This window comes from Pan troglodytes, chromosome 8 (genome assembly GCF_028858775.2).
Source record: "Pan troglodytes isolate AG18354 chromosome 8, NHGRI_mPanTro3-v2.0_pri, whole genome shotgun sequence".
NCBI classification, from domain to species: domain Eukaryota; kingdom Metazoa; phylum Chordata; class Mammalia; order Primates; family Hominidae; genus Pan; species Pan troglodytes.
The window spans coordinates 80462307-80482561 of NC_072406.2; the positions used below are offsets into that span (position 1 = coordinate 80462307).

Consider the following 20255-nt stretch of genomic DNA (forward strand, 5'->3'; position numbering starts at 1 on the left):
CAAGTAGGTGGGATTACAGGCATGCGCCACCACACCCAGATAATTTTTGTATTTTTAGTAGAGACGGGGGTTTCGCCATGTTGGCCAGGCTGGTCTCGAACTCCTGACCTCAGGTGATCCACCCGTCTTGGCCTCCTAAAGTGCTAGGGTTACAGGCATGAGCCACCGCACCCGGCCTTCTCAAATATTTTTGATCCACAGTTGACTGAATCCATGGATGTAAAATCCATGGATAGGGAGAGCCAACTCAATGATTGTTTTTTTTTTTTTTTTTTAACTGCAGGACTTTTTAGAACCTTTACTATGATTATGGTTTTTCTCAAGACAGAATGCAGCATTTCCTGAACTTGTATGGCATGGAGCTCCTTCATCTCAGAGGATATCCAAAGAGCGTGTCCATAAAAAAATTTTTGAAAAATGCTAAATCCAGCTGGGTGCAGTGGCTCACACCTGTAATCCCAGCACTTTGGGAGGCTGAGGCAGGCAGATCACTTGAGGCCAAGAGTCCAAGACAAGCCAGGTCAACATGGCTAGACCCTCGTCTCTACTAAAAATACAAAAATTAGCCAAGCGTGGTGGTGCGCACCTGTAATCCCAGCTACTCAGGGGGCTGAGGCACAAGAATCCACTTAAACCCAGGAGATGGAGGTTGCAGTGAGCCAAGATCACAGCCCTGCACTCCAGCCTGGGCGACAGAGTGAGACCCTGTAAAAAAAAAAAAAGACAGACAGACAGACGGAAGAAAGAAAGAAAGAAAGAAAGAAAGAAAGAAAGAAAGAAAGAAAGAAAGAAAGAAAGAAAGAGAAAGGAAGAAAGAAAGAAAGAAAAGAAAAGAAAAATGCTAAATCCATAACTTAAAGAGTAGTCTGTCTTAAAACATTTCAGTGGATAATTTTTAAAAATCCGTACATCTTTACACTCAGAAGTTTTTAAACTTGATATTTTGAAATTAAAGAACTAGATTCCTCCTCCCTGCGATCTAATCATTCTTTTGAGCCCTGAAGATTTCTCTTATAAAGTGACTTATAAGCATGCAAATTCTCCAGCAGTGTCAAGGGCAAGGTAGATGTGCTGGGAGAACATTCAGGGACAGAACTGGTTGGCAAGGAAGATGCTCAAGCACTCATAGTTCCGTTGGCTGTGAGGGGAAGAAGACTTTTCTTCATCCATCCTATGCTCCTGGCTGAGGCCCCTAAAACAAAAGACAGCCAGGCACTGTGTCTCACACCTGTAATCCCAGTTCTTTGGGAAGCCAAGGCAGGAAGATCACTTGAAGCCAGGAGTTTGAGACTAGCCTGAGCAACACAGCAAGATCCTGTCCTACAAAAAAAAAAAAATTAAAAATTAGCGGGGTATGGTGGTATGAAGCTGTGATCCCAGCTACTCAGGAGGCTGAGATGGGAGGATTGCTTGAGCCCAAGAGTTTGAGGCTGCAGTGAGCTACGATTGCATTACTGCCCTCCAACCTGGGCAACAGAGCAAGACCCAGACTCAAAACAAACAAACAACAACAACAAAAAAAACCAAAAGACTGATTAACAAGAGAAAAGCATATAAATTCACTTAATATACATTTTATTTGACATGGAGGCCTTCATAAGGAAACGAAAACCTGAAGAAATAGGTAAACCTGCATGTGTTGTGTGCCAGGTTTGATGAAGAAGTGGATAGTTGTGGAGAAGTATGATTGCACAAAGGGATTTATCATCTAATGGTGATAAACTGGGGGAACTTAGCAAGGTCTGTTTGTTCAGATTCTTCCTTGTGTCTTCAAAGAAAAGGATATTCCTTTCCTCCAGGTATAAGGGGGTCACCTCTCTTTTTTTGAGATGGAGTCTCACTCTGTCGCCCAGGCTGGAGTGCAGTGGCCCAATCTCGGCTCATTGCAACTTCCGCCTCCCAGGTTCAAGTGATTCCCCCACCTCAGCCTCCCCAGTAGCTGGGACTACAGGTGTGCACCACCAAGCCTGGCTAACTTTTTTGTATTTTTGGTAGAGATGGGGTTTCACCATGTTGGCCAGGCTGGTCTCGAACTCCCGACCTCAGGTGGTCCGCCCACCAGTTGTTTGACCTGCTTCAGGGGAGAAGGGCAGGGAAAAGGTGAGAGTGACCTTCCAGCTTCTGCTGTTTTCTCAGATATTTTGGGGATCGTGCCCCGAACCCAGTCTGCAGGCAGCCTAGAATTTGGCTGTGTATACAGGAACCCAGGAAAGGAAGGAAGTGCCAATAGAAAGAAGGGAAGTGGTGGCAGGGTCAGATTCAAATTCTGGCCTTCCCCATAATTTATTGCCCAAGGCCTGGTGGTATACACATGTCTGTGAATAACCTGCCTCTGCTATGTGAATGCTTCTAACTGTTGTTCAGTTAACCCACTAAAAAGAAAAACAGAATCAGACATCATGTGCCTCACAATGGAAAAACACAGCATCTAGTATACTCACTAAAAAATTAAACCTGAATTTTATTAGGTCTCCATATCTAATGATTAATTTGCATGAAATTCAGGGGAGAGAGAATTATATTAAGAGAGACCATGGGGAGGCAATCAGCAAAATCCAGAATTAAGAAACTGAATAAGACAATTGATTGGTTTCTCCAACAAATATACTGCATTTTTTTTTAAAAAAAAGGAGGGAAATGTGTAGAATTAGAATAAGAGACTAGAACCATATCAACCAAATGCAATGTGTGAGTCTTGTTTGGATCCTGATTCAAATAAACCAACTCTAAATATATTTTTGGGGCTATCAGGGAAATTTAAGCTCTGACTAAATAGCTGGTAATAATAAAGAATTATTGGCTGGGCACAGTGGCTCATGCCTATAATCCCAGCACTTTGGGAGAACAAGGCAGGAGGATCACCTGAAGTCAGGAGTTCGAGACCTGTCTGGCCAACATAGTGAAACCCTGTCTCTACTAAAAATACAAAAATTAACTGAGTGTGATGGCACACATCTGTAGTCCCAGCTAGTCAGGAGGTTGAGGCAGGAGAGTCGTTTGAACCTGGGAGGCAGAGGTTGCCGTGAGCCAAGATAATGCCATTGCACTCCAGCCTGGGTGACAGAGCAACACTCTATCTAAAAAAAAAAGAAGAAGAATTATTAGGCTGCATGTTGTGGTTCACATCTGTCATACCTGTAATCGCAGCAGCATTTTGGGAGGCTGGGGCAGGAGGATCACTTGAAGCCAGGAGTTCAAGACCAGCCTGGGCAACATAGCAAGACCCTGACTCTACAAAAAGTTTAAATATTAGCGAGGTTAGGTTGCATGCACCTGTAGTCCCAGCTACTTGGGAGGCTGAGGCAGGAGGATTGCTTCAACGCAAGAGGTCAAATTTACAGTGAGCTATGTTCATGCTATTGCACTTAAGCCGGGTGACACGGCGAGACCCTGTCTCTAAAACAAACAAAAAGAATTATTATTATTTTAGATGTAATAAAGATATCATGGTTACACTGTTTAAGGCCTTATATGTTAGGGGTACATACTAAAATATAAATGAAACTATATACAGTAATGTGTAAGATTTACTCTAAAATAATTCAGGGTAGGGGGAGTAGGTGAAGGTATTGGTGGAACAAAATCAGATGCCTACTAGTTAATAATTGTCAGAGCTGTTTATGGACACATTGTGGTTCATTATATGGTACTATTCTCTCTGTTTGAAATTCTCCATTACACCAAATTTATTTATTTATTTATTTATTTATTTATTTATTTATTTATTGAGATGGAGTCTCGCTCTGTTGCCCAGGCTGGAGTGCAGTCGCGTGATCTCAGCTCACTGCAACCTCCGCCTCCTGGGTTCAAGAGATTCTCCTGCCTCAGCCTCCTGAGTAGCTGGGATTACAGGGATGCGCCACCACGCCCAGCTAATTTTTGTATTTTTAGTAAAGACGGGGTTTCATCATGTTGGCCACACTGGTCTCAAACTCCTGACCTCAGCTGATCCACCTGCCTCAGCCTCCCAAAATGTCAGGATTAAAGCGTGAGCCACCGCGCCCTGCCATTACACCAAATTTTAAAATTGTGTGTTGGGATTGGGGCGAATGAGTCGATCATCATCATGTGGGCTCCTGAAATTTGGGAAAAAAAATCAGTCTGTAGAAAATTTCCATTTCAAGGTTGTATTTGGTGATGCTTCAGAAATGGGGACAGAATTCAGAACAGGAGCAGCGTGTGTCTTCAAGTGCTGGTGGTCATCATCAGTGCCTTGGCCTCAAGGAGGTGACCTGCTTACAGGTCAGTGAACCTCGCAGAACCTCTCTCTGGGGTCCCAGATATTAATCCAACTCTTTGCTGATTTCACAGCCTGCCTGGAGACACCCCTAGCTGCTCCCTGCTGGACTGATCACAGTCCTGATGTTACCTACCATGTGTGTTGCGGGGAGGGGGAAGGAAAGGAGACTTAGAGAGATAAATGTAAGGTATGGGAGCCCTCAAGATGGGGAGGCCATAAGAAGGTTGTAACTGCTAATTCCTGACACGGAAGCATGAAAACCCTTGGAAGCTTAGAGGAGGTTTTGGTAGATACTGTGATATGTATCATAAGCTAAAGCAATGCTGCTGAGGCTAACTCCTGCAGAAGTGAGGATGGGTTATGTCATGGCCACCCATGGGGGATGATTTCCATGCCAGAGAAGAGAAGGAAATGAATTGGCCCTTACAAGAAATTCTAGCTTCAGCTCAGCTACAAAGTTACCCAGCTTTTGATGATATCATATAGAAGGTCTCCCTATTTGAGGGAGGTAGGAGAAAGATTTCAATCTCTTGGTCAGAATTTTGCCCAGCTTCAGAGTTGTCACAGATAAATGGACCCAATCTCACGTTCAGATCCTGATGAAGCCTTCTGGAGAAGTCAAAGCCAGAGCCTTCCAATTTTGAATCAGTGCCCAAACATGAATTACAATGACGGATATTATGGAAGAAGCCATTCCCAGTGATAACTGTGGGAAATCCATGGCCTGCCTCACTGTGGGAGTAACAGAGCCAAGACTAATTTCCAGCTCATCACTGAAGGCAATATTGTGGTTCATAAAGAAAAGGAAGGTACTTAGCTGTACAAGTTTGTGCGGCTTAGATGAGCCTGAAGCCTTTTTTCTGATACAGTGGACCTTTGGCATTTGAAGAATTAACATTCCAGTGTCACCTCTTCTCGAGGAAGCCACTTGGGTATTTTGGGTAGGCATAAATTTCAATCCCAGATTGCCAGACATGGATGCAAATCACTTAGCCAAGGAACAGATCCAGCTGGCTAACCACCTGGCACCTGCATCCCCGTGCAGCCTTACACTCTTGTGCCTTACAGCTCAGGTGACCTTTATGAGGAAAATGTTACATTATGATGATTTTTTTTTTTTTTTTTTGAGACGGAGTTTCACTCTTGTTACCCAGACTGGAGTGTAATGGCGATCTCAGCTCACCGCAACCTCCACCTCCTGCCTCAGCCTCCCGAGTAGCTGCGATTACAAGAATGTGCCACCACGCCCCGCTAACTTTGTATTTTTAGTAGAAACAGGGTTTTTTCATGTTGGTCAGGCTGGTCTCGAACTCCTGACCTCAGGTGATCTGCCAGGCAAGGTGGTTCACGCCTGTAATCCCAACATTTTGGGAGGCCGAGGTAGGTGGATCACAAGGCCAGGAGTTCAAGATCACTCTGGACAACGTAGTGAAACCTTGTCTCTATTAAAAATACAAAAATTAGCTGGGCATGGTGGTGGGTGCCTGTAGTCCCAGCTACTTGGGAGGCTGAGGCAGGAGAATCCCTTGAACCCAGGAGGTGGAGGTTGCAGTGAGCCGAGATCGCATCACTACACTTCAGCCTGGGTGACACAGCGAGACTCTGTCTCAAAAAAGAAAAAAAGAAAGAAAAAGAAAAGAAAAAAGAAAAAAAGAGAATCCAGAGGTTTTGGGTTAAACCATTTGCAAACATCACAAGCCTACTGTACAAAACTCATTCTCACTCTTTTTTTTTTTAATCTTTGTTGGGAAATAGTATCACTCAAGCGTCTTTCAGAAGCAAAAAGAAAAAAGAAAATAACCATTCTTCGGTTAATGTATTTATTTATTTTTATTTTTTTATTTTGTTTGAGACAGAGTCTTACTCTGTCGCCCAAGCTGGAGTGCAATGGCGTGATCTTGGCTCACTGCAACCACTGTCTCCCGGGTTCAAGCGATTCTCCTGCCTCAGCCTCCAGAGTAGCTGGGATTACAGTTGCACTCCACCACACCTGGCTAATTTTGTATTTTTAGTAGAGTCGGGGTTTCACCATGTTGGTCAGGCTAGTCTCGAATTCCTGACCTCAGGTGATCCACCTGCCTCAGCCTCCCAAAGTGCTGGGGTTACAGGCGTGAGCCACCACGCCCAGCCTCTTTGGTTAATTTAAGCAAAAAAGGGCATTTATGAGAAAGATGCTGGGAGTAGCTCACTAAATCAAGTGAAGCTGAAACCATCAATTCTCTGTCAGGACGTAAATGAAGGTGACCTGGGACCTTGGGAGCTATTGCTCCTGGCACTGGAGCACTATCATGAGACAACTCTGCACCAACTGACTTGTCTGTTTCAGTCACATTTTCAAATACCCAGGAGAGAGAACGTAGCTGGCCAGCTTGACAGGTGTCTCTAGCTTTGGCCTGAGAACAGGACACGGAGCACCAGCATGGTCACTGGGAGATCAGTTGTGAGCCAGAAGCCACTGCAGGTTGTGTCTACTAGAGAAAGAAGGACCTGCTAGAGAAAGAGGGATCCTGCCCCAATGATGGAAGCCAGCTGAAGCTGTAGATTAACTAAAAAATAAATAAATAAATAAAGTAATCAAGCATCTTGCAGAAGCTGTGATTCTGGTTTGTAGCACAGTCCTCCCTACCGCTGTTGCTCTCTACTCATCTGGTAGAACTGGCCCTTCCTCTCCCATGCTCCTCATTCAGCCCCATGCAGGGGCAGAGGCAGAGGTCTTCAAGAGCTCCCATTCTCTTGGCATCCATTGCAATGAAACTGCCTCTGATGGAAGAGAGGAGACCTTGTGGTACAGGCCAGGCAGCCCACACTCCATCAATGTCTGGCCCTGAAAAAAGCAACCCCATCCCCAGCTACATGAAAGCTTTTCTCCCACGTGGATCATCACTTGATCTTGCTTATCCATCTCTCTTGGGAATGATCCACCTGAGAAATATGACAGAAGCCATTGCCATAGCTGTTGCCAGGTACCCCAAGTTCTGGTTCTGATGGGACCCGGGAATTGGCATGAAGTGCTTCCGGAGCAATAACCCATTCATCTCAGGGTGAATCAAAGTACAGCATGATGGCTGGATCCTCATCTCTTTGATGAAAAACAAGGAAGTTTAACAAGTCAGAGCAAGGGAGAAATAAAACAAGTTAAAGAATTTTCATACAAATTTAAGACTATGGAGTTCAACTGTAAAAATGTTAAAAGTTGAAGGTTTTAAAACTAGCACTACTACTTCAACACTACTGTTCCTATTTTAACAGGCCTATCCTATGGCTGGAATTATTATTATCATTATTGTCATCTTTAACACCCAAGGTTTATGAAAAAGTGCATTAATGTACCAGGCACTATATTAAGCCCCTTCAACGTATCATCTTACCTCATCCTTTCAGCAGCTCAGTGAAGGGGGTATATTATCATACCCATTTACAGATGAGGAAAGCAAGTTCCAGGGAGGTTAGGAAACTTGCCCTACGTACCTTTTGCTGGTGAGTCGTGGAACCTGGATTTGCCTGACTGCAGTGCACAACCTCTTAACTGCTCTAAAATCTTATGTAAAGAAAATCTTATGTAACTACTACAAAATCTTATGTAACTACTACAAAATCTTATGTAAAGAAAAACGGGTCTGCTTAAAATGGAGCTGGCACATTGAACATAATTGAACATAATGATTCAATGTTGCTACATGCAGAGGAACCTCCATGTCTCCCTCAGGCTAGAGACAATGTGGTAAGGCATTTGGGGCTTACACATATTGCACTGACGATCAAATCTCCAGGCCCTGGATAAATAATGGCTAACCTCATCCTTACTCTGTCTTAGCATGACAGCCAGGCTCAACACTAACCCCTAGTAAACAGACTCTTCCATTCAACTTATCAATGCACTGCGAAGATGTCCGACTTCATTGCAACAATCCTGGGAGGATGCTCTGAGCTCTGCCCTGCCCATTAGAGGCTGTAAGTTTGTGCAAATAACCATAAAATTAAACCCACCCAGGGAGGGCCATTGATTTCCAATTGGCACAGTTCGCCAGATGCTGTTTGGTCTAAGAACTGCCTTGACCTCTAGTAGTGACGCCGCCTGCCCTTGGCTTTGCGGGGTGTGTTCCCAGCAGGGAAGGCCTCTCCACTAATGCTTGCTGCTGGAACTTGGGCTGAAAATATGGTGGGTTCCCCATATGTTGCAGGGGAGAGGCCAGCCACACCCGGCGTTGGATTCACCCTCTTATCCAACCCTGGGGCTGAAGCCACCCCCAGGAGATTACAGACGCTCCCACCCCCAACTAATTAAATAGGTGGCCTCCTGCTGTTAAAAGGGAATGAGGGCGGAAAAACAGAGGATGCCTGATTTAACTAGGACCTGGGTAAGTAGCTCACCAGCCGGACCCAGAAATCACCGATGCATGCCTAAGCAGTCTCTAATGGGTCAGGGTGGTTCTATGCCTGAGATCTGGAGTTCTGCTTATTCTCAGCTTCCTTTGTACTTTCAAACCTGTAGTCCAAAACATTCATCATGGAAGCTTTACAAATTATTAAAAATAATATTGTTCTATTAATGAGTATATCTTATACAGCTATTATTACACACCAATCCTTGTGTTCAAACATTGGAATAAAGTGACTATTCAAAGACATTATTTGTTTCTTGTAGTACAACCTGAAGACAGTTCTACCCCCTTCCACACACACACCCACTCGCACACACACACAGAGAGTAGGCTTCTGAATGCAAAGCAAAGTGTTTACCTAAGTTACCAGGCTAAATCTAAAAATCCATGCAATTATAAATTTAGATGGAAACTAAAATTGTGTTTCCAATTAAGGAAAGAAACCCCTTAGACTTTTTCAGTTCAGCCTAACAAGCAAGTTACTAATTGTTTCAGTTTTGGTTTTGCTACAAATCATTTAGAAGGAAAGAGGATCTGAGGTGCAAAGAGGAAGGCAGTTGTAATAATGGGAAATTGGACTAAATTAAAATGATCCTAAGTCACAGCACAACTAGGCCTCTTTGCCACCAACTTTTGACATTCTAATTAGGGCAAATGATTATGCAAATCCAGTCAGTCGCTCTTTTCTCCCCTAGCTGAAGTGCTTGTGATTGTTCAAGTGAGGACTGTTGGTGGCGTAATTAAAGCTCTCCTAAAAATTAATTGAGAATCAGAGGACAGCCTCCAAAGATGCCCTAATTTGTGGGCAGCCCAGCACAGCTGTCCTTTTGTCCTGCCTGCCACCAGGACGCCTCGAGTTTCCCCATCAAGTATAATAGAATGTGACACTTGAGGTGTTCTCAAGCCTCAGTCCTCATGAGTGGAGTGGAGGACAGGACAGCAGGAGTCCAGCACACCTAGGTCACCTCCTTCTGGGCATGTTAGCTGAGGAAACAGGGTTGGAGGGTGAACCCAAACATGGAGCACAGAGCACCTGAGTTTGGGGGCACCTATGAAATAAAATTGATCATGGGTTGATAAGCATTGAAACTGCATGACATGTACTTGGTTGGTTGGTGGCGGGGTAGGGTAAGTATAGTAATTTGCTTTGCTTTTGTATATGTTTAAAATATTAATTTTTTAAAATTAATGCATGCAATGCCAAAAATAGCATCTGTTATGGAGAGAAAGTTAATAGCAAAAGTCAGCTTTTGGTTATCTTTTAATGGGGCAGAGTTCTGGAGACACTAATCTTTAAAAGTGGGTATACTGTTCTATTACTTCTCCTTAATCACCTCTCATTACATCAACAACACATCCCCAGATCTGGCCCTTACTCTTCTCAGTTTAGCCCTAACGCTTGGAAGAACAAAGACTGAGTGGCTAGGAAAGAAACCGAACCAAGTGAGAGGCAGAAGAGCTCTATGTGGGGGAGAAAAGTAAGAGAGATCCCCAGGTAATCCAGCCAGAGGATAACTGAGAGCTGACTGTGAATTACTTCTATGTCATAAAAACCCAATACTATCCTATCTGACTTTAAAAGAAAAATAATTTACATAAAGCTCCTAAATTAAAAAAATAAACAGTTCCAGAAAACCAAGGGGCAAACTCTCTACAGAGTAACAATCTCCCCAGGACAGCAATGAGTAAGAATGCCGAGGGAGAAGCAGTCGATAGTTTCAGCTCTGTAGGTGGAAGTTTTTAAATCTGGGGAGCACCTTGGCTGTAGGAATCATACCACCGGGTAGCTGCCGGCCTTGGAGATCACTCATCTTCCCTGGTGCAGCATGATGCTTTTTTCTTTATCTTTTAGGAGTATCCATGACTGGGGTAATTAATTAGCTCATAAAAAGCTGCTCCAACCAGGCTGTGCCCAGTGTTTCCTAGCTTTGTTAGGAAAACTTGAGAGAATCAGTGTGGCCGAATTAATTGGTCTTCAGGTAGTAACTAAATCAAAGATGTCTTGGGTACCCTGGGAAGCTGGAGTCTCCTCTTTCCTGAGAATCAATCAGCTCAAGATTGATGAAGGGCTGCTAAGGTCAGGCTTAGAAACACAAAACCATCTGCCAACTCTCTAGGGCTGGTATCTGCAGTAGAGCAATTTTAGAAGAACAGGTGTTCACTTTTAACTTACCTCCTTTTCTTTTATGCTGAAATCGTGATTTTTAGCTAGAAAGTACCTCCAGTTGGTTGATGAGATACACAAACTGTCTATTGTAACTTAAAATAACCTGGCCCAAAGGTATAGAGATAACTTCAGCTGACTATTACCCAAAGTCATAGGCCATGCATCCCTGGCAGTGGCCACTCTGGCTTCCCCAGAAGTATTTGGCAGCATCAGGAAACAGTGACTAGAAGTCACTGCCCCAAAAAGATTAAGCCAAGGAACACTGTTTCACCCTCGGAATGATGCAGGACTGTGGAAAAGATTCCATTTGGCCCGTCTACTTTGCAGAGCATGCTCAAGAGCCACAAAGTCCTTGCAAGCTGACAGTTAAATGTTTCTGGTTCCTTGAAAGTATCTTCCAGCTCAGTAGTCTGAGAACATTTTCAAAAGTCTTTGATGATGAACTGTAAGCACACCCATATGTTTGGTCATGATGGTTCAATGACAGGAGGTGTCTTTGCTCAATACAAAAAAGGTTCAAGATTTATATCAAGTTTTCTTCTTTTTTTTTTTTTTGAGACAGAGTCTTGCTCTGTTGCCCAGGCTGGAGTGCAACGGTGCGATCTTGGCTCATTGCAATCTCCGCCTCCCGGCTTCAAGCGATTCTCCTGCCTCAGCCTCCCGAGTAGCTGGGATTACAGGCTCCCGCCACCACGCCCAGCTAATTTTTGTATTTTTAGCAGAGACAGGGTTTTGTCATGTTGGCCAGGCTGGTCTCAAACTCCTGACCTCAGGTGATCCACCCGCCTCGGCCTCCCAAAGTGCTGGGATTACAGGCGTGAGCCAACGCACCCGGGCAAGTTTTTTTTTTTAGTGAAGGTATCCTTGTTCCTGCTGACCAGTTATGTTCCCATCTTCCCAAAAATATGAGAAACTTCCCAAAACTCTCATGTGGCAGATTCTATTTTCCAAAGGTAGCTGCAGTTAAATATATCTCATCCTGTATGCTCTTCTTACAACGTGATATTGACGCTTCTCTATCAAGAGGTTAGATTCATGGTTCCTGTCCCTTGAGCCCCGATAGAACTTTGTAAATGCCTCCAACAGTAGAATGTAGCAGAAGTGAAACGGTGTGAGTCTAAGTCACAAAAGGTGACACAGCTTCCACTTGGCTCCCTCAGGGCATGTGCCTTATGAGCTAAGCCAACGGGGACGAAGTCCAGTGATCCTAAAGCTTCCGTGCTAGAAACATCATATGAAGAGACCACATAGAATTAAAGATGCCCAAGGAGCTCTAACTGTTCCAGCTCCCAGCTGTCTTGAGTGTTCCTAACCCAGGCTCCACATATGTGAGCAAACAAGCCTTTAGATGACCACAACCTCTGCCTTGGAGCCACCCAGTTGAAACCAAGAGGAGCACAGACAAGCTTTCCCCATTATGTCCTGTACAAATTCCCAACCCACAGGATCTGTATGTGTAATAAATGGTTGTTTTATGCCTCTAAATTTTGGGAGTAATTTGTTACACAGAACAGTAACCAGAACAACACTTGAGGGGTATTCCTTGAAGTGTGAAAGGGCATTAGGTTTGCAGTCGTATAGCCTGGTTTTGAATCCAGACCTAACCACTTTACTGAGTGACCTTAAGAAGGTCAGTTTCCTTTCTGAGCATTGCTTTCCTCATCTATAAAATGGGGTTAATAATGGCTACCCAGGCTGGGCACAGCGACTCACGCCTGCAATCCCAGCATTTTGGGAGGCCAAGGCGGGCGGATCAATTGAGGTCAGGAGTTCAAGACCAGCCTGGCCAACATGGTGAAACCCCATCTCTAATAAAAATACAAAAATTAGCCGGGTGTAGTGGCAGGTGCCTGTAACCCCAGCTACTCAGGAGGCAGAGGCAGGAGAAGCACTTAAGCCCGGGAAGCAGAGGGTGCAGTGAGCTGAGATTGCACCACTGCACTCCAGCCTGGGTAACAGAGCAAGACTCCATTTTAAAAAATAAAAATAAAAAATAAAAATAAATCGCTACCCAAATATACATCACATTTAAAAATTAAGATGCAAAACAGTGTGATTAGTAGGCTACTGTTAATGTTAAGACATATGTATATGCACAGAGACATATGTACATAGACAAACGTACCCACATTGATACATTTGTACATGTATAAACTTAACTAGGAGAATAAAAATTTGAAAGGGTGGTTGCCTCTGAGGAAGGGAATGGTAGATTAGGGATCAGAGCTGGGAGGGAGACTAACTCTGTATACTTTTACATTACTTGAATCATTTACCAAATGTTTGCACTAATAATTTTGAAACAATTATAAAATTAAAATAAATAAAATTTTGGAAATTTTATGGCAAATTTTGTGTAACAAGTATAAAATGTTTAATAAAAATAATACTAAAGGCTGGGTGCAGTGGCTCACGCCTGTAATCCTACCACTTTGGGAGGCTAAGGCAGGCAGGTCACTTGAGGTCGGGAATTCAAGACCAGCCTGACCACCATGGTGAAATCCCTTCTCTACTAAAAATGCAAAAACTAGAGGGGCATGGTTGCGCATGCCTGTAATCCCAACTACTTGGGAGGCTGAGGCAGAAGAATCACTTGAACCCGGGAGGTGGAGGTTGCAGTAAGCCGAGATCATGCCATTACACTCCAGCCTGGGTGACAGAGACAGACTCCATCTCAAAAAAAAAGAAAGAAAGAAAAAGAAAAGAAAAGATTTTCAATAGGAGATTGAGGGGATTGGTTGAATAAATTGTGGTATAGCTATACTTGGAATAAAGTTCAAACATTAGAAAGAATAAGCTAGAGCATGAGCTAAAGAGTCATGTCAGTTGACTGTTACATCAGAAAGAAGGAGGTGCAGAGAGGGTTATAGAACATGACACCATTACTTTAAAACAAACATGTAAAACAAAAATCATATGTAATTGTGTTCATGAGCTGATATATTATTATATGAACATGGAGAAGAGAATGGAAGAATGTACCACATTGCCAACAACAATTTCATGGGGTGGAGGATGGGGAGGGAGGAGGACTAGTTAGGGAAGGAAGAAGTGAGAGTTGGGGGGAAGAGGAAAAAGACTCAGTATTTGCAGATGGAACTCTGAGCAAATACAGGAGTAGAAAACTAAGCACTCAGCATTCAATAAAAGCCCTGCGATAAGGAGGCGAATTCCACATGAGTGGAATACGCCTAACTGTGGACACACAGACACAGGGATCCAGGGTGACAGAAACCAATCAGGGAGAGGAGGATATCTGTGCAAGCAAGCATGGTGGTAGCTTGGAATGGGAATCAGAGTCCAGGCAGGGATAGGACGGCTCTCTTGCAGAGTATGGGGTGCAGAGATATGAGATGGGTTAGGTATAGGGAGATTGATCAAATAAGTAAATATATTAAGGATAATGGAAATTAGGTTTCTCACTGATGGTGAAGGGAGTTACAAATGCAGAAAGGACTGGTCATGTTGAATTAGAATTGGAGGTATTCATTTGAATTCATGGCTTTCAACATATATAGATATAGAAATAAATATAAATGAGTGCGTGTGTGTGTGTAAAACACATATTTCATAACTCTGTCCACTGAGAGAGGCTGGAGCAGCAACATCCAATAGCAATGAGTAGATCTGACAACTAGATTCTGGCATCTAAGCTGTCATTTTGCACTAGAAGGAATCAGGGCTCCTTGTAGAAATGGCTGATTCCAGGGCTGGTATTTGGAAAATACAAGATACACTAGACTACCTATCTTATCATTCCAAAAAGCAAAGAAGTGCTCAAAGAGTGATGTAGACAAAAGCCAGCTTCAATAGGCTTTCTCTGGACAAATTTGAGATAATTTGAACATCAAAATAAAAATCAATAGTAATACATTATAGTTCATTGCATAATATAGAAAACTATGAATCTGGAGAAATATAAATTATAAATTGAAAGTTTGATGAGGAAAAAGATATTTAAATTGTTTCAAAGTACTTCCCCACAAATATTTATTAATTACAAAGGGGAAATGGGTAATTTACAGTAAAGAAAGCTAGTAGACACCACCTTAATCAAGAAATCAGAGTGGGCCAGGTGTGGTGCCTGACGCTTGAAATTCCAGCACTTTTGGGGTCAAGGGGGGAGGATTGCTTGAGCTCAGGAGTTTGAGACGGCTGCAGTGAGCAATGATCACACCACTGCACTCCAGCCTAGGCACTACAACAAGACCTTGCCTCTAAAAAAGAAAGAAAGAAAGAAAAGGAAATCAGAGTGAATGTCATCAGCAGCACCACAGGCTCATCAAAATTATGTGCCACCTAATAGGATGCAACGAGGTCACAGTATCACCTCTTTATTAGACCTGCCAAAGGTGCATATCCTGAATCTAACCACAAGGACACACCAGACAAACTCAAATTGAGAGACATGCCACACAAAACTGGCCTGTAATCTTTAATAGTGCCAATGTCATGATGTCAAGGAAAGACTGAGCAACTATTCCAGATTGGAAAGTGAGGAGATATGAAAAATTGAATGGAATGTGTCATTTGGGACTGGATCCTTTTGCTATAAAGGGCATATTGCCATTAAGGACTATTGCTAAAAACATGAATCAGGTCTAACGATAAGGAGCAATAGTGTGTCCAAGTTAATTTCCAGAATTTGATGGTTTTATTTTGTATATGTGGGAGAATGCTCTTGTTCATAGGAAATACACACTAATGTAGTTGGGGATGATGGGGCATTAGGTTAGCAACTGAATTTTTAAATTGTTTAAGGAGAAAAGTTGTTATCCTATTCTGTAAACATGTCTGTTGTTTATGATTATTTTAAAAGAAAAAAGGATAATAACAGAGAGGAAAAGATGACAAATAAACACAAGAATCTAATTTAGCTCAGTCTTAAAATCCACTAAAATGAGAATAAACATAATTTTAAAAAATATGTTATTGTGGTAACATATGTAACATAACATTTACCATCGAAGCCATTTTTATCTTTTTTTCTGAATGTTTGTTGACACTTCATTGACACTTCTCCATTTAACACATTTTTTAATTTTTTAAATTGATACATAAAAATTGTATATATTATGGACTACATACTGATGTTTTGATATGTAAAATATATAGTGATCAGATCAGGGTACTTAACGTATCCATAATCTCAAACATTTATCTTTTTTTTTTTGAGACAGAGTCTTGCTTTGTTGCCTAGGCTGGAGTGCAGTAGTGCGATCTTGGCTCACTGCAACTTCCACCTCCTGGGGTCAAGCAATTCTCATGCCTCAACCTCCTGAGTAGCTGGGCCTACAGGTATGCGTCACCACGCCCAGCTAATTTTTATATTTTTAGTAGAGATGAGTTTCACCATGTTGCCCAGACTGGTCTCAAACTCCTAGCCTCAAGCAATCCACCCACCTCAGCCTCCCAAAGTGCTGGGATTACAGGTGTGAGCCACTGCACCTGGCTATCAATTCTTTGTGTTGGGAACATTCAATATTCTTTCTTCTAGCTATTTGAAAATATATAATACATTATCAACTGTAGTTATCGTTACTTACAGTGCTATAGAACATTAGAACTTATTCCTCCTCTCTAGCTGTAATTTTGTGTCCTTTAACAAATCTCTCCCAATACCCCCTCAACCTTGTGCCCTTCTCAGCCTCCAGTAACCTCTCCATTTAACGTTTTAATTGTACAGCTCAGTGGCATTAAATTACTTCACAATGTTGTACAACTATCACCACTATTTCCAAAACCCTTTCATTACCCCAAACAGCAATTCTGTCACCGTTAAGCAGTAACTCCTCTTCTCCCCTTTTCCTAGCTCCTGGTAACTTGAAATCTACTTTCTGTTCTATGAATTTGCCTATTCTAAACACTTTATATAAGCGGAATCATGCAATATGTGCCCTTTTGTGTCTGGATTATTTCATTTAGCTTGTTTTCAAGATCCGTCCATGTTGTAGCACATATCAAAACATCATTCCTTTTTATAGCTAAATGGTATTTTATTGTAGGTATATACCATTCCTCTATTGATGGGCACTTGGTTCAAGACCAGCCTGGCCAACATGGTGAACCCCATTTCTACTAAAAATACAAAATTAGCCAAGTGTGGTGGTGGACGCCTGTACTCTCAGCTGATGGAGAGCCTGAGGCAGGAGAATCGCTTGAACCGGGAAGGTAGAGGTTGCAGTGAGCTGAGATCAGGCCACTACACTCCAGCCTGGGCAACAGAGCAAGACTCTGTCTCAAAAAAAAAAAAAAAAAAGAAGAAGTGGTATTAAAATGCTCAATTTGGGCCATCATAAAGTAATTGGTATCAGACTTAACCTCCGGCTGTTAAAAATAAAATTAAAATTAAAAACCTGGACAAAATGTGAAAAACCAGGGTTGCAGACACTAAACAGTTACCAATACCATACTGTGATCACAGAGAGAAGGGGCTGTGATCGTAGAGGAACTCACACAGGTGAGTTCCACATTTACCCTGGCTTTCTCCCATTTTCTGGGCCAGGCTGTGGGGCCAGGGAACACAGCCAGGGGAGAAGAGTGTCACATGGGTTAGGAGTAGACGTCAGGCTCCTCCTGTCCATCAAAACTCCTCAGACCAGGGTCGCTCACGTCTGCTGCCTTGCCATGCCTTCCTACAGCTGTCACCAGTCACAGACCAGCCTCATCCTCCTGGGGCTTGGGTGGCAGCTCCATGCATTTTGAGGCAGGGGACACCTTCTGCATGCCCAGCATCCACCAGGCTCCATGGGCCGCAGCATGTCAGTATCCTCTGCTGGTTTCTTGTCCTCATCCTTTTCTGTGGGCTATGATGGGGACGATGGGGGTTACAGTGGCAGCTGTGCTAATGCCCTGGCCAGGTCCAATGGGCTGCTGGTAGGCAACGAGAAGATCACCATGCAGACCCTCAATAACCACCTATCTGGCCTCCTACCTGGCCAAGGTGAACGCCCTGGAAGAGGTCACCTGAGAGCTGGGGGTGAAGGCCCATGGCTGGTACCAGAAGCAAGGGCCTGGGCCCTCCTGTGGCTTATACCCACTACTTCAAGCCCGTCAGGGACCTATGGGACAAGATTCTCACTGCCACCATTGAGAACTTCAGGATTGTCCTGATGACCAACAGCACCCATCTGGCTGCAGATGACTTCCGAACCAAGTTTAAGGAGCTGGCCCCGGGTCTGAGCCTGGAGATCCACATCAACGTTCTGTGCAGGGTGCTGGGCGAGCTGAGCCTGGCCAGGACTGACCTGGAGATGGGGATGGAAAGCCTGAAGGAGGAGCTGGCCTACCCGAAGAAAAATTACCAGAAAGGAATTGGTGCCCTGAGGGGCCAGGTGGGAGGCCTAGTCAGTGTGGTGATAGATTCCCCTCCAGGCATCAACCCAGCCTAGATCCTGAACAACGACTTGAGAAGCAAATAGGAAGTCATGGCTGAGCAGAACTAGGAGGGTGCTGAAGCCTGGTTAATCAGCCAGTCCCAGGAGCTGAATCAGGAGGTTACCAGCCACATGAGCAGCTCCAGATGAGCAAATTCAAGGTCACTGACCTGCGGTGAACCCCCCAGGGTTTTGACATTGAGCTGCAGCAGCTCAGCATGAAAGCCACCCTGGAAGGCACACTGGAAGAAACAAAGGCCCTCTTTGGAGCCAAGCTGGCACAGATCCAGGCGCTGGTCAGGGGTGTTGAAGCCCAGCAGGGCGACGTGGGTGCTGACAGCCAGCAGCAGAACCAGCACCAGCGGTTCATGGACATCAAGTCTCAGCTGGAGGAGGAGATTACTATCTACTGAAGCCTGTCCTTGGGCCAGGATGCCCAGCAACAACCCTCCTGCCTCTAAGGTCCTCTGAGTCCACTGGCTTCTGGGCTTCTGTCCTCCAGGAGAGGAGTTCCCCTGGGTAGGGGAAAGGGAGGGGAGGGACACTTACCCCTGGCTCTTTTCCTGGCCAGCCAATAAAGTTTTATGGCCTAAGGTGGGTGTAGGGGTGTGGGGAGGAGAAGTAGATTTCATAGCTGAAGGGTGAGGAGCCAACTGAGATTAAAGGTGGTGCAGGGCGCCGGAGGCGGTGCTACAAAAAAGGAACCCAAGAAGTCTGTGTGGAAAACTCTCTCAGGTCTTGGCCAATTCCTGGGCCATGTAAGAACAGTGACTAGAAGACGGAGTGCTGGGTGGAGATCTGCAGTTTTCACAGTGCTGGGAGACATTGGGATTTGGATCCAGCCAGAGTGGAGAAACTTCAGTGAACACCCAACATTCAGTTGAGACCCTAGCAAATTACACAGATGGGTTGAAAGTAAAAAGATGAAAAAGATAAACCCTGCAAACACTATCCAAAAGAAAACAGTTGTGCTTTATTAATATAAAACAAAGTAGACTCTAAGACAAGAAATATTACAAGAGATATTATACCTTATTAAGAGGGCTAACAATCATATACATTAAAAAATTAACATGTACCTAATAATACAGGTTCAAAATATGTAAAGGAGAACTTGACAGAACTAAAAACAGGGATAACATTCCATTTACATAGTTAGAGATTTTAACAACTTCTCTGAGTAACTGATAGCAAAAGCATACAAAAACATCAGTAAGGCTGGGTGCAGTGGCTCACACCTGTAATCCCAGCACTTTGGGAGGCTGAGGCAGGCAGATCACGAGGTCAGGAGATTGAGACCATCCTGGCTAACACGGTGAAACCCCATCTCTACTAAAAAAATATACAAAAAATTAGCCGGGCATGGTGGTGGGCACCTGTAGTCCCAGCTACTCGGGAGGCTGAGGCAGGAGAATGGCGCGAACCCAGGAGGCGGAGCTTGCAGTGAGCCGAGATCGCGCCACTGCACTCCAGCCTCGGCGACAGAGCAAGACTCTGTTTCAAAAAAGAAAAAAATCAGTAAGATATAGAAGATTGAAAAACATGATTAACTAACTTGGTCCATAAAATATTGCACCAACAATGTAGAAAACACATTCTTTTCAAGTACACTAATATGGTTTGGATTTGTGTCCCCACCCAAATCTCATGTCAAATTGTAACCACCATTGTTGTGGGAGGGGCCTGGTGGGAGGTGATTGAATCATGGAGGCAGACTTACCCCTTGCTGTGCTCGTGATAAGGAATGAGTTCTCATGAGACCTGGTTGCTTAAAAGTGTGTAGCACCTCTCCCCTCTCCCTCTCTTCCTCCTGCTCCAGCCATGTAAGACGTGACTCCTTCCTCTTCACCTTCCACTATGATTGTAAGTTTCCTGTGGCCTCCCCAGCCATGCTTCCTGTACACGGTGTGGAACCATGAGCCAATTAAACCTCTTTTCTTTATAAATTATCCGGTCTCGGGTAGTTCTTTATAGCAATGCAAGAACAGACTAATACATACACACAGAACATTTATCCAAGTAGACCATGTTTTGGGCCACAAACAAGTCTTCACAAATTTCAAGGGATTTAAATCAAACAGGACATGTTC

General features: G+C 43.8%; 1 protein-coding gene across 1 annotated transcript in view; it reads right to left on the minus strand.

The window, feature by feature from the left end:
- Positions 1-19885: 19885 nt before the first annotated feature.
- The window catches only part of PBLD (phenazine biosynthesis like protein domain containing), a 70185-nt gene continuing 69815 nt past the window's right edge, over positions 19886-20255 (minus strand). The window contains exon 11 of the transcript XR_010146625.1: positions 19886-20061. The gene's annotated coding sequence lies outside the window, so the exon portion shown is untranslated. The remainder of the gene's footprint in view (positions 20062-20255) is intronic.